Source organism: Lissotriton helveticus, chromosome 7, assembly GCF_964261635.1.
Source record: "Lissotriton helveticus chromosome 7, aLisHel1.1, whole genome shotgun sequence".
NCBI classification, from domain to species: domain Eukaryota; kingdom Metazoa; phylum Chordata; class Amphibia; order Caudata; family Salamandridae; genus Lissotriton; species Lissotriton helveticus.
In genome coordinates this window covers 83,301,067-83,315,514 of record NC_136068.1, presented here as the reverse complement: position 1 = coordinate 83,315,514, position 14,448 = coordinate 83,301,067, and the positions used below count along the sequence as shown (strand labels likewise).

At 49.1% G+C, this 14,448-nt stretch overlaps 1 protein-coding gene across 1 annotated transcript in view; it reads left to right on the top strand.

Annotated features, from left to right (window-relative positions):
• The first annotated feature begins 7,644 nt into the window (after window positions 1-7,644).
• LPAR5 (lysophosphatidic acid receptor 5) overlaps window positions 7,645-14,448 on the top strand; it is a 122,067-nt gene continuing 115,263 nt past the window's right edge. Inside the window, exon 1 of the mRNA XM_078651564.1 lies at window positions 7,645-8,051. The gene's annotated coding sequence lies outside the window, so the exon portion shown is untranslated. The remainder of the gene's footprint in view (window positions 8,052-14,448) is intronic.

Genomic DNA, 14,448 nt, shown 5'->3' with positions numbered 1-14,448 from the left:
CCTGTGTTCTCGGAGTGTTGCTGCTATTTACGTGCTATTGCCTCACCTGTGTTCTCAGCTTGTTGCTGCCATTGACGTGCTATTGCCTCACTGGTGTTCTCGGCGTGTTGCAGCTATTTACGTGTTATTGCCTCACCGGGGTCCTCAGACTGTTGCAGCTATTGACGTGTTATTTTCTCACCTGTGCTCTCGGAGTGTTGCTGCTATTGCCTCACCTGTGTTCTCGGAGTGTTGCTGCTATTGACGTGCTATTGCCTCACATGTGTTCTCAGAGTGTTGCTGCTATTGCCTCATCTGTGTTCTCGGAGTGTTGCTGCTATTGACAAGCTATTGCCTCACCGGTGTTCTTGGCGTGTTGCTGCTATTAATATGTTATAACCTCACCTGTGTTCTCGGAGTGTTGCTGCTATTGACGTGCTGTTGCCTCACCTGTGTTCTCGGAGTGTTGCTGCTATTGACGTGCTATTGCCTCACCTGTGTTCTCGGCGTGTTGCTGCTATTGATGTGCTATTGCCTCACCTGTGCTCTCGGCATGTTGCTGCTATTGACGTGCTATTGCCTCACCAGTGTTCTCTGAGTGTTCCAGCTATTCACGTGCTATTGCCTCACCTGTGTTCTCGGCTTGTTGCTGCTATTGACGTGCTATTGCCTCACCTGTGTTCTCGGTGTATTGCTGCTATTGAAGTGTTATTGCCTCACCTGTGTTCTCGAAGTGTTGCTGCTATTGGCGTGTTATTGCCTCAGCTGTGTTCTCGGAATGTTGCTGCTATTGACCTGCTATTGCCTCACCTGTGTTCTCGGAGTGTTGCTGCTATTTACGTGCTATTGCCTCACCTGTGTTCTCGGCTTGTTGCTGCCATTGACATGCTATTGCCTCACCTGTGTTCTCGCGTGTTGCTGCTATTGACATGTTATTGCCTCACCTGTGTTCTTGGACTGTTGCTGCTATTTACGTGTTATTGCCTCACCGGGGTCCTCGGACTGTTGCTGCTATTGACGTGTCATTGTCTCACCTGTGCTCTCGGAGTGTTGCTGCTATTGCCTCACCTGTGTTCTCAGGGTGTTGCTGCTATTGATGTGCTATTGCCTCACCTGTGTTCTCGGAGTGTTGCTGCTATTGATGTGCTATTGCCTCACCTGTGTTCTCAGAGTGTTGCTGCTATTGACATGCTATTGCCTCACCAATGTTCTTGGAGTGTTGCTGCTATTGACGTGATATTGTCTCACCTGTGTTCTCAGAACATTGCTGCTATTGACGTGCTATTGCCTCACCTCTGTTCTCGGAGTATTGCTGCTTTTGACGTGTTATTGCCTCACCTGTGTTCTTGGAGAGTTCCTGCTATTGATGTGCTATTGCCTCACCTGTGTTCTCGGCCTGTTGCTGCTTTTGATGTGCTATTGCCTCACTAGTGTTCTCGGCGTGTTGCTGCTATTGACGTGTTATTGCCTCACCTATGTTCTCGGAGTGTTGCTGCTATTGACGTGTTGTTGTCTCACCTGTGCTCTCGGATTGTTGCTGCTATTGCCTCACCTGTGTTCTCGGAGTGTTGCTGCTATTGACGTGCTATTGCCTCACCTGTGTTCTCGGAGTGTTGCTGCTATTGACTTGCCATTGCCTCACCTGTGTTCTCGGAGTGTTCCTGCTATTAACGTGCTATTGCCTCACCAGTGTTCTCGGAGTGTTGCTGCTATTGACATGCTATTGTCTCACCTGTGTTCTCGGAATGTTGCTGCTATTGACGTGCTATTGCCTCATCTGTGTTCTTGGTGTGTTGCTGCTATTGACGTGCTATTGCCTCACCTGTGCTCTCGGAGTGTTACTGCTATTGACGTGTTATTGCCTTACCTGTGTTCTCGGAATGTTTCTGCTATTGATATGTTATTGCCTCAACTGTGTTCTCGGAATGTTGCTGCTATTGACAAGCTATTGCCTCACCTGTGTTCTCTGCTTGTTGCTGCTATTGACGTGCTATTGCCTCACCTGTGTTCTCGGCATGTTGCTGCTATTGGCATGTTATTGCCTCACCTGTGTTCTCGGACTGTTGCTGCTATTGACGTGTTATTGCCTCACCTGTGTTCTCGGACTGTTGCTGCTATTGACGTGTTATTGCCTCACCCGTGTTCTCGGCATGGTGCTGCTATTGACGTGCTATTGCCTCACCAGTGTTCTCGGAGTGTTGCTGCTATTGACGTGCTATTGCCTCACCTGTGTTCTCGGAGTGTTGCTGCTATTGACTTGCCATTGCCTCACCTGTGTTCTCGGAGTATTGCTGCTATTAACATGCTATTGCCTCACCAGTGTTCTCGGAGTGTTGCTGCTATTGACGTGCTATTGTCTCACCTGTGTTCTCGGAATGTTGCTGCTATTGACGTGCTATTGCCTCACCTGTGTTCTCGGAGGTTTGGTGCTATTGACGTGTTATTGCCTCACCTGTGTTCCTGGAATGTTTCTGCTATTGATGTGTTATTGCCTCACCTGTGTTCTTGGCGTGTTCCTGCTATTACCATGTTATTACCTCACCTGTGTTCTCGGAGTGTTGCTGCTAATGACGTGCTATTGCCTCACCTGTGCTCCCGGCGTGTTGCTGCTATTGACGTGCTATTGCCTCACTTGTGCTCTCTGCATGTTGCTGCTATTGACCTGCTATTGCTTCACCTGTGTTCTCAGCATTTTGCTGCTATTGATGTGCTATTGCCTCACCTGTGTTCTCGGCATGTTGCTGCTATTGACGTCCTATTTCCTTACCAGTGTTCCCAGCATGTTGCTGCTATTGGCGTGCTATTGCCTCACCAGTGTTCTCGGCATGTTGCTGCTATTGATGAGCTATTGCCTCACCTGTGTCCTCAGAATGTTGGTGCTATTGACATGCTATTGCCTCACCTGTGCACTCGGCATGTTGCTGCTATTGGCGTGCTATTGCCTCACCAGTGTTCTCGGCATGTTGTTGCTATTGACGTGCTATTGCCTCACCTGTGTTCTCTGAATGTTTCTGCTATTCACATGCTATTGCCTCACCTGTGCACTCGGCATGTTGCTGCTATTGGCGTGCTGTTGCCTCACCAGTGTTCTCATCATGTTGTTGCTATTGACTTGCTATTGCCTCACATGTGTTCTCTGCATGTTGCTGGTATTGACGTGTTTTTGCCTCACCTGTGTTCTCGACATGTTGCTGCTATTGACGTGCTATTTCCTTACCTGTGCTCTCGACATGTTGCTGCTATTGACGTGCTATTGCCTCACCTGTGTTCTCGGCATGTTGCTGCTATTGACGTGCTATATCCTCACTAGTGTTCTCGCCATGTTTCTGCTTTTGACGTGCTATTGCCTCACCTGTGCTCTCTGCATGTTGCTGCTATTGACGTGCTTTTGCTTCACCTGTTTTCTCTGCATGTTGCTGCTATTGACGTGTTTTGCCTCACCTGTGTTCTCGGTATGTTGCTGCTATTGGCGTGTTTTTGCCTCACCTGTGTTCTTGGCATATTGCTTTTATTGACGTGCTATTGCCTCATCAGTGCTCTCGGCATGTTGCTTCTTTTGACGTGCTATTGCCTCACCTGTGTTCTTGGCATATTGCTTTTATTGACGTGCTATTGCCTCACCTGTGTTCTCTGCATGTTGCTGCTATTGACGTGCTATTGCCTCACCTGTGTTCTCTGCATGTTGCTGCTATTGACGTGCTATTGCCTCACCTGTGTTCTCGGCATGTTGCTGCTATTGACGTGCTATTGCCCCACCTGTGTTCTCGACATGTTGCTTCTATTGACGTGCTTTTGCCCCACCTGTGTTCTCGGCATGTTCCTGCTCTTGGCATGCTGCACCTCATTCAAGATGTTGGTGCCCCTCCTCACCCATGTTTGAGTGCTCCCTTCACCCATGCTCTAGGCGCACTTCCTCAGCTGTGTCTGTGGTGCCTTCTTCCACCCCATGCTTCGGTGTGTCCACTTTACACGAGTTCTGGATGTGTGTCTCCTCAGCTCTGGCCTCTCCCGTTGTCCTCCTCATACATGTTTTGGTGCATTCCCCCAGTCCATGTTATGGGGGCCTTCCCTTCACATTAGGGTCTCTAGGTGCTAATTTTAGAGTGTAATTCTCCTCACCATGGTCTTGCCATGCACCGCCTCGTCCATATACCAGGTGCCCTCTCCAACACACGCAGTGTAGTGTCAAGAATTTTTGGGGTCCTTGGCAAGACGTATTTTGGGGCCCCGTTTTCGTAACAAACGTTTTAATTTCATCGCCCACATTTGTGCTGAGTGTAGCTCACATGACGCCAAACATTGAGAAATGGGTTTCACACAGAGATGAAATATGTCTTGCTGAGGTCCCACAAAATCCTTAAAATTACACTGGGCAAAGAAAGGTTCAGATATAGAAATAGACAGGCGATCTAGAGAGAGAGAAAGTTTACTTTCCCAGGGGCCCCTAGGCAGGGGAGGCCTTGTCTCTTTCATACTTTGTCTTAAAGTGTTTCTGAACCCACGCCCCTGGCGGGTTTCCTCCTCGTCCGTGGCCCGTTCCTCTTTGCTCCTGTTCTTGATCTGTACCTCGCCAGTGTTCACCTGTTTGGCAGGTGTGTTTCCATGTCCTCCACCCTGTTCCTTTCGTTCCCTTTGATCTTAGCGTGCTCGCTTGGATTCCGGGTTCCTTCTCACACACGTTTGCAGCGTGTTTCTACTCGTGTTGTTTACTTTTTACACATGTTCTTTCTGCGTTCCTGCTCATCCTTGTTATGCTTTTGACACATTCTTTCTCATGTGTGCTCTTTGCATGTTCGCCCTCGAACCTGTTCTCGCTGCGTCCCCCTTCTTCTGTGTTCTTTGTGTGTTTTTCCACTCTTAATGTGTTCACCATCAACAGCGTTCTGGGCGTGCTTCACTCTCGCCCAGCTCTTGGCGCATACCTCCTCTACACGTGTGCCCGTGATGCTCCTACTCCCTTTGCGTGTTCCCTCGCACATGTTTCTTGCCTGTTCTAGTGCTGAGGTCATACCGTCTGACTCTTGTTTTCCTTTTGTCCCCCGTCATCTGTGTTCCTAGCATGTTCATTTTGACAGGTGAGTTTTACTTGCACCCGCCCGGTCATCTGTGTTCCTGGCATGTTCCCTTTGACAGGTGAACTTTACTTGCACCCCCACCCCATGTGTTCCTGGCATGTTCTCTTTGACAGGTGAGCTTTACTTGCACCCCCACCCCATCTGTGTTCCTGGCATGTTCCCTTTGACAGGTGAGCTTTACTTGCACCCCCCCCCCCCCCATCTGTGTTCCTGGCATGTTCCCCTTGACAGGTGAGCTTTACTTGCACCCCCACCCCATGTGTTCCTGGCAAGTTCCCCTTGTCAGGTGAACTTTGCACCCCCATGTTCTCTGAGCGTGTTTCCTCGCAGAGCCCGCCACGCCCGGCCATGCTCCATGTTTTTGGTGTGTTCCCTCTCCTCGTTGTTTGCCGGCTCCGGGGGATCATGTCTCTTCTTGCCCCAGGTCGCTTTACTTGCACCCCCATGTGTGTTCCTGGCATGTTCCCTTTGACAGGAGAGCTTTACTTGCACCCCCCCCATGTGTTCCTGGCATGTTCCCTTTGACAGGTGAGCTTTACTTGCACCCCCACCCCATCTGTGTTCCTGGCATGTTCCCTTTGACAGGTGAGCTTTACTTGCACCCCATCCCATGTGTTCCTGGCATGTTCCCTTTGACAGGTGAGCTTTACTTGCACCCCCCCATCTGTGTTCCTGGCATGTTCCCTTTGACAGGTGAGCTTTACTTGCACCCCCCATCTGTGTTCCTGGCATGTTCCCTTTGACAGGTGAACTTTACTTGCACCCCCACCCCATGTGTTCCTGGCATGTTCCCTTTGACAGGTGAGCTTTACTTGCACCCCACATCTGTGTTCCTGGCATGTTCCCTTTGACAGGTGAGCTTTACTTGCACCCCCCATCTGTGTTCCTGGCATGTTCCCTTTGACAGGTGAACTTTACTTGCACCCCCACCCCGTGTGTTCCTGGCATGTTCTCTTTGACAGGTGAGCTTTACTTGCACCCCCACCCCATCTGTGTTCCTGGCATGTTCCCTTTGACAGGTGAGCTTTACTTGCACCCCCCCCCATCTGTGTTCCTGGCATGTTCCCTTTGACAGGTGAGCTTTACTTGCACCCCCATGTGTGTTCCTGGCATGTTCCCTTTGACAGGAGAGCTTTACTTGCACCCCCCCCCCCCATGTGTTCCTGGCATGTTCCCTTTGACAGGTGAGCTTTACTTGCACCCCCACCCCATCTGTGTTCCTGGCATGTTCCCTTTGACAGGTGAGCTTTACTTGCACCCCACCCCATGTGTTCCTGGCATGTTCCCTTTGACAGGTGAGCTTTACTTGCACCCCACCCCATGTGTTCCTGGCATGTTCCCTTTGACAGGTGAGCTTTACTTGCACCCCCCCATGTGTTCCTGGAATGTTCCCTTTGACAGGTGAGCTTTACTTGCACCCCCCCCATGTGTTCCTGGCATGTTCCCTTTGACAGGTGAGCTTTACTTGCACCCCCCCATCTGTGTTCCTGGCATGTTCCCTTTGACAGGTGAGCTTTACTTGCACCCCCCCATGTGTTCCTGGCATGTTCCCTTTGACAGGTGAGCTTTACTTGCACCCCCCCATGTGTTCCTGGCATGTTCCCTTTGACAGGTGAGCTTTACTTGCACCCCCCCATCTGTGTTCCTGGCATGTTCCCTTTGACAGGTGAGCTTTACTTGCACCCCCCCCATGTGTTCCTGGCATGTTCCCTTTGACAGGTGAGCTTTACTTGCACCCCCCCATCTGTGTTCCTGGCATGTTCCCTTTGACAGGTGAGCTTTACTTGCACCCCCCCCCCCATGTGTTCCTGGAATGTTCCCTTTGACAGGTAAGCTTTACTTGCACCCCCCCATGTGTTCCTGGCATGTTCCCTTTGACAGGTGAGCTTTACTTGCACCCCCCCCCCCATGTGTTCCTGGCATGTTCCCTTTGACAGGTGAGCTTTACTTGCACCCCCACCCCATGTGTTCCTGGCAAGTTCCCCTTGACAGGTGAACTTTGCACCCCCCCCCCCATGTGTTCCTGGCATGTTCCCTTTGACAGGTGAGCTTTACTTGCACCCCCCCCCCCCATGTGTTCCTGGCATGTTCCCTTTGACAGGTGAGCTTTACTTGCACCCCCCCCCCCCCCCCCATCTGTGTTCCTGGCATGTTCCCCTTGACAGGTGAGCTTTACTTGCCCCCCCCCCATGTGTTCCTGGCAAGTTCCCCTTGACAGGTGAACTTTGCACCCCCCCCCCCCATCTGTGTTCCTGGCATGTTCCCTTTGACAGGTGAGCTTTACTTGCACCCCCCCCATGTGTTCCTGGCATGTTCCCTTTGACAGGTGAGCTTTACTTGCACCCCCCCCCCCCCCCCCCCATCTGTGTTCCTGGCATGTTCCCCTTGACAGGTGAGCTTTACTTGCACCCCCACCCCATGTGTTCCTGGCAAGTTCCCCTTGTCAGGTGAACTTTGCACCCCCATGTTCTCTGAGCGTGTTTCCTCGCAGAGCCCGCCACGCCCGGCCATGCTCCATGTTTTTGGTGTGTTCCCTCTCCTCGTTGTTTGCCGGCTCCGGGGGATCATGTCTCTTCTTGCCCCAGGTCGCCCGGGAGCCTGGCATCGGCAGGGAACGTGTTGGGATTCGTCCTCCAGGGCGGGTCCTGCGCCGCGCGGCCTCCACCCGGGAGCAGGTTACACTGGAGAGGGAGGCTGCGGAGACCGTCGGGCCCTCACACCGGGAGCAGAGAGAGGGGGGCCGCAGACCCCGGGGGCCCCAGCACCGACAGGCCCGCAGACATCTCCTGGGGGGCCCCAGCACCGACGAGCCACCAGACCGCGAGAAGAGGGCCTGAGACACCTCCTAGGCCCGACCCGGGGGGCCCACACCGACGAGCCCTCCATTACATCGGCCTGCCCTCCTCGGCGCGCCCCCGGGGCCTTCAACAGCACGGGCCTCAGAGGGCCCCAGGTGCCGCTCTGGCCACCACATCCAGGAAGCAGGCGAGTGCCGGGGTGAGTACCTGCGCAGGTGCTCCGAGTCTAGGGCGCCCACTGGCCCCGCTCTCCCCTCCCTCAGGGTAGGGTGACCCGGATTTACCAGGACGGTTTTCCACCAGCTGTCCGGGCAGATTTCGAGAAATTTAGCTCCTGTCCCTGTTTTTGGGGAGGGTCGACTTAAAACGGGGGGAGGTGTTTTTTATGTTTTACAAAGCGGGGATAGTTAGCAGTTGTTCCAAGAAAGCAATTTAATTCACAGGAAAGCTACTGGGTTTGCAAATTGCATCCTATGCATGTTCTTACTGCCTGTTTTGTAATTCTCTGCTGAGGAGCCTGTCATTCTGTGCGCTCGCTTGACGTAGAATGATAGTCCTTCTTCTATTTTTGTGAAATGTCCCGGTTTTTTGCTTTAAAATTCGGGTCACCCTACCTCAGAGTCAAACCCTCCGTCGATCCCGCCTTCATCCTCAGTGTGTCGGTCGAAAGAGCCCTTCCCCTCCCACTCTCACACCCGAGTTTAGAGGCCTACCAACTTTCTCTTTGTGGTGGCCCCAGCTGCAGGCCTTCGCCTGTCCCCCTCTCTTACCTCAGTGGGTGGGGGGTATCACCAGGCTTCCTTTCCAGCCTCAGTTTCAGGGGACTCTCCCATGCAGTTACCAGACCACTTCATGTCATATGGGCCAACATATTCTAGGCCAACTTTTCAACATGGTTGTGAGCTAGAATCACAGACAGTACAGTTGGTTCAATTGAGATGATCAAGGACTACAACTCCCAGAATGCACTGTGTTCCAAATAAAAGCCCATGCGCCTGGTAACATGACATCTTCTGGTCTGGCCTGCTTCACTTTCTCTGTTCTTTTCTCTTTTTACCGTGTCTCCCACCCTCATCAGCCTATGTTTCTTTGACATGGCCACCTACCTCCCCCGTGTGCATGGCATCAGGAATTATGCTGAAGTGTGTGTGCGTTGGGGGGGGGGGTTGGATAATTCAATACTATTGAATAAAGTATGCGGCAAGGAAAGGAGCATATTTATCAATACATTATTGCACTTAAATCGGCCTAGCAGAACAAAGATTGCAGTACGTTTCTTATTTAGCATGAAAGTGCCTCGCTAGGAGACACTTTAGGATTCCAGAAATGTGACCTTAAAAAAGAGAAACATTGCATTTGTCAGCCTTCCGTTTAAATATCTGAGACTCTGAGAAAGGTGCCTTTGATTTGAACTTGAATTTGCGTTAATACTGAAATACATTTTTTTTAAAAGATCAATTTCCCGCTCTGGTCCATCGACTGGCATGTTTACATTACCTGTGCAACTTGTCACCTTTTTAAATTTGTAAACTTTATTAAATTTGTTGCTGAAGGAGGCTGGTTAGTTTCCATGAAGTGCTCAGCGCACAGTTTTTATCTTGAAACATTTGTGCACTTTATTCGGTACTAGCAGCCCGTCCCGACGTTGTCCGGGTATGAATTGCTGCCGGCCAGTAGTATATTGTTTTGTAGGATTTCGTTTTGATAGCATTTCTTATCTGTGACAGGCCTGTGAAACGCTCCGATTCACAGTGCACTGCTGATGCACTTAAGAGTGCGCGTTCAGTAGTGTGTGAACTCGAGTTTCCCTACTTTATTTTTCCTTGCAATATTATATAGCGCGAACTCGACAACATGGCATGAGCACAATTTACATTACAGAAGAACACATTCATTTGTGGTAGGCACGGGGAGACAAAGCGATTTGCCTGGAATCACAGGATGTTGAGCTGATGCCGAGATTCAAACGTAGCTCCCCAGCTCTAAAGTTCGCAATTCTAGAACTTGTGGCGGGAGGTGTGTCTAAAAGTGTATGTCGGTGCTGGCTATCAATGAGAGAGACCTGTGCATTTTTCAAATGGGTGGTGAAAAAATATGAGTATGTTGCTGGAGATGTGGGCCGCCGTGCCACCAATGTACTTACCGGGGGAGGGTAAACACCCATTATTCCGCAACTTTCTTTCCACATGCCATCACTCCGCATACTTTCATTACGAAAGTACCATGACTCCACATTTTATATGCTTTTACCATGCATGAATGGTAAAAGCATGTTTTTTTAAAAATGTTTGGATAAGGTAAGTATGGGTATAGGGGTATATGTTTTGGGGTACTGAGGTATATGTTTTGGGGTGTTTGGGTATTTTAAGGGTTCAGATATAGTTTTGGCTTATGGGGTACAGGGGTAGTTTTAGGGTTCAGGGCTAGGTTTGGGTTTTGGGGTATAGGGGTATTTTTAGGGTTTAGGGATAGGTATGGGTTTTGGGGTACAGGGGAATTTTTAGGGTTTAGGGCTAGGTTTGGGTTTTGGGGTATAGGGGTATGTTTAGGGTTCAGGGGTAGGTTTGGGTTTTGGGGTACAGGGGTATTTTACGGGTTCAGGGCTAGGTTTGGGTTTTGGGGTACAGGGTATTTTTAGGGTTCAGGGCTAGGTTTGGGTTTTGGGATACAGGGGTATTTTAGGGTTATGGGGTAGGTTTGGGTTTTGGGGTACAGGGTTATTTTTAGGGTTCAGGGCTAGGTTTGGGTTTTGGGGTACAGGGGTATTTTTAGAACACAGGGCTAGGTTGGGGTTTTGGGGTACAGGGGTATTTCAGGGTTCAGCGGTAGGTTTGGGTTTTGGTGTACAGTGGTATTTTTAGGGTTCAGGGCCAGGTTTTGGTTTTGAGGTACAGGGGTATTTTTAGGGTTCAGGGGTAGGTTTGGGTTTTGAGGTACAGGGTATATTTATAGGGTTAAGATGGGTTAGTGTTTAAGGGTGTTGGGGTATTTTAAGGAGTAAGGGTGGGTTATGATTATGGGGTTCAGGGGTATTTAAAGGGAGCAGGGTGGGATTAGCACACGATATGAGACATGGCATGAAGGGCGGAACGTACCACACGCCCCCAGCACACGCCCACAGCACAACGCAGACACGCCCTCAAGGGACTACTTTGCTGGCAAGGTTCTTTTACATTTTAAATGTATATGGTGTGCGTCTGTATAGCCTATGTCCTTCTGCTGCAACTGCCATTTCCAACGCTGTATTGGGTGTTGTGATTGGTGCTGTGGTTCCTGAGATTACCCGCCTCAAAGGTTTGGGCTCTCTCTTTATTATATTAGTATGGATAGGATGGATTATGTGGCAAGTGCAGCAAATTCATATTCGTGTGGAAAATGCAGCAGCCGCATATTTGTATTTCCCCTCTAGGCCTTATCATGTGCCCACCTTTCCTACGGTTTTCATATTCTCTTGTGTAAAGTGAGCGAGTAACACTTCCGGTCTCTGTTGCCTCTTTGAATCCTGGTACTTGTGGTCCAGCAATAAATATCTGGGAAGAATATAACATACGGTCCTGAATGCAATGATAAAAACACACATGCAATCAGGGACAATGTGTCAACTATGTGCTAAACTTCTGTCTTACTGCTCCAAACAACCCTACATCTGCCCTGATGCCTGCCTCACTTCCGGTCCCTTACCTCTTTCATTCCCTTCTTGTCCACCAGTAACACCTCCTGCGGCCTCTCACCCTCATCTTTTAGTCATTTCCTGTCTTTACCCAACTTCCTGGCCCCTCCCAACTTTCCCTCTCGCGTGCAGGTTGTAACTGCACGTGGCGCTGTGCCAGTGTGACACCTCCAGCCGGCCTCGGCTTTCTTGTCAACACAACTTTCCGTGCAGGAATTGTCTGAGCCCTTAATAAGGGCCACTGGAAATATGTGGCAATGAAAATGTGACTCACCAACAAATAATGAATTTGTGTGGCCTGTCAGCACAGCGACATATTATTAACAACACCACCCTTTCTAATTCCCAGGGTAAATCGGTTGTTTAAAATATACAATGCTGCACACAGCCGAAAACGAACCTGTATGCAAATTTTTTTTAATTTTTTTATTTCAAAGTATTTTATTAATTTTTACAGACAAGTACATTAGCCTTTCCGTTACGAGGTACCAGCCAAACGTGGTTGGTGTTGCCGTAGCTACAGGTAATTGGTATACGTGTTTAGCTGCACCCCTTTACATTGACTTGCTAAGAGCTTAAGGGCAGGGTGATAGAAAGAGAGAGAAAATAGGAAAGAAAGATTGGACAAGAAGTGTTCTATAGCGATGAGCCTAGTCTGGGTTTGTAGCGTTTTGTTTTGTGAACAGCCGACCCCCTCAGGTGGTCTCACGGAGGTTCATAGGAGCCCAGATACGTGTCAGGCGATTTCCACATCCCCCTAGTAGCTGGCCTCCACGGTGAGTTTTGCAGTGCATTGCTATCTGCGCCTCTGAGGTACGTCACCCAGTTGATCCAGCCTTTGTATGACGTCTTAGCTGTATCCTTCCGGGTGGACAGGACTAGTTTCACCGCAGCGGTCCGCAGGAGGTCTGGCAGATCCTTGTCATGCTGTGAAGCAAGTCCTGTGGTCATAAATGTGGTGGTGAGGGAAGAGAATTCTGGGTTTAGTGTGCATCCCAGCGCCTTTTTTATGAAACCAAAGATTTTTAATAAAAGGTGTGCTTCTTTTAATCCTAGTTATATTTTCGAACTGACCTTCAGTTTTGACTTTACTTTGTGTCTACACTAAGGGCCGTTGAAAACACCTTCTTCCATTAAGAAGCAAGCTGCCATCATCTCCCCGAAAAAACAATCTCCCTGATCTACAAGAAACTGATTAATAATAGGGTGGATCTACTTAGGGAGTTGGGGGATATGTGGACGCGAGACGGAATAGAATTGGATGATGAGGACTGGCAGTCTGCTGTGTCCTCCCCAAAAGTGGTTGTTCTTCCTGCAAGATTGCGACTTGTACAGTTAAAGATACTACACAGGGTCTATGTCACCAGCACCCGCCTTGTACAGATGGGTTTATTGGATGTTGGACTGTGTAGACGTAAGTGTGGTCTTGTGGGTACATTCCTTCATATCATCTGGGAGTGTCGATACATAGTCAAGTACTGGGGTGAGATTCATAACACTATTCACGAGGTCACGTGTGTCTCCTTACTACCCGAGGCGCGAAGATGGCTTCTCAATATCTGGGAACCTACTGATCTTAACTCTGCACAGACACAGTGGACCACACTGGGCTTCATGATAGCGAAAAAGAATATCACCCAACGGTGGGGTTCCGAGTTGCCTCCCACCCTTGACAACTGTAAGAATGACCTAGACTGGAGTATGTTTCAAGAAAAAACTGTATATGGCGAGAGGACGTCCCCGAAAATGGGCCTCAATTTGGGATCAGTGGAATAAGTATAGAGGAGAGATCTGTGTGCCACCTAGAGATTCTGTTTTTGATGTTCCCTCATCCCCGTGATGTTTTTGACATGTATGTAATTTGGTTCTTTCCCCCCTTCTGAAGATGTACTGCAGATTATAATGTGATTCTTCTGTACTGTGTCTTTTGTTCGATGCCTCGATTGAATAAAAATAATTTTTTTCAAAAAGAAGCAAGCTGTGGGACCACATTCTACATTACTAATGTAAAACATAAGTGGCTCTCAAAGAGAACTGGTAGATCCAATAAGACAGGAGAAACACCAGTGAGAAGTAAAATGTTTGAGATTTTTATACCCTGTGAGTGCCCTCTTCAAATAACTGCAGCTTTGTGAACAGTGTATGCAACATAAAATGAATTTGCATGGATAATGAAACAATAATGTTTATGAAAAAGAGGAAATCGTTATGCACACTAACTTTGATGGGAGGTATGCTTGTAAAAAGCATAAACACTGGAAATCACTCAGTGTAACATCCCAACCCATCGTTTTTCACCCACTGTGCCACTCTAGGCAGAGGCCAGCCTTATGCAAATCAGTGCTGACCCTGCTCGTCATGGAAGTCCATCTCAAACTGCCAGGTAATGCCCCTTTCAGAGGAACATGCAACCCCAAATCTGTTTCAGACTTATTAGGTCTTGCCAGTTAGATATAGCTTGGACCCTGTGGCACAGTTTGTGTCCTGGGTTGCTCTGAACATGGGACCCTATTCTGGGCATATGCGTCACTGCATAGGGCATTCCATCAAACACACTAAAGGTAATGGGAGGAATGCTTGCAAATAGTTTAACCACTAGCAATGACTCAGGGTAGCATTCCAATCCATCATTTTACACCCACTGTACCACTCTAGACAGAAATATGCAAATCAGTACAGACTCTGCTACTCATGCAACCATTGCACCCTGATCTGCCAGGCAATGCCCCCTCCAGAGGAGCACAAGCAATCCCAAATCTGTTTCAGATTTATGTTTTGTAAGTGAGGTATGGCTTAGGCCCTGTGCGACAGTTTCAACCCTGTGGTGCTCTGAACATGGGACCCCCTTCTGGCCATATCCTTCACCACATAGGGTGTTCCATCAAACACACAAAAGATAATGGGAAAAATGCTTGCAAATAGTTTA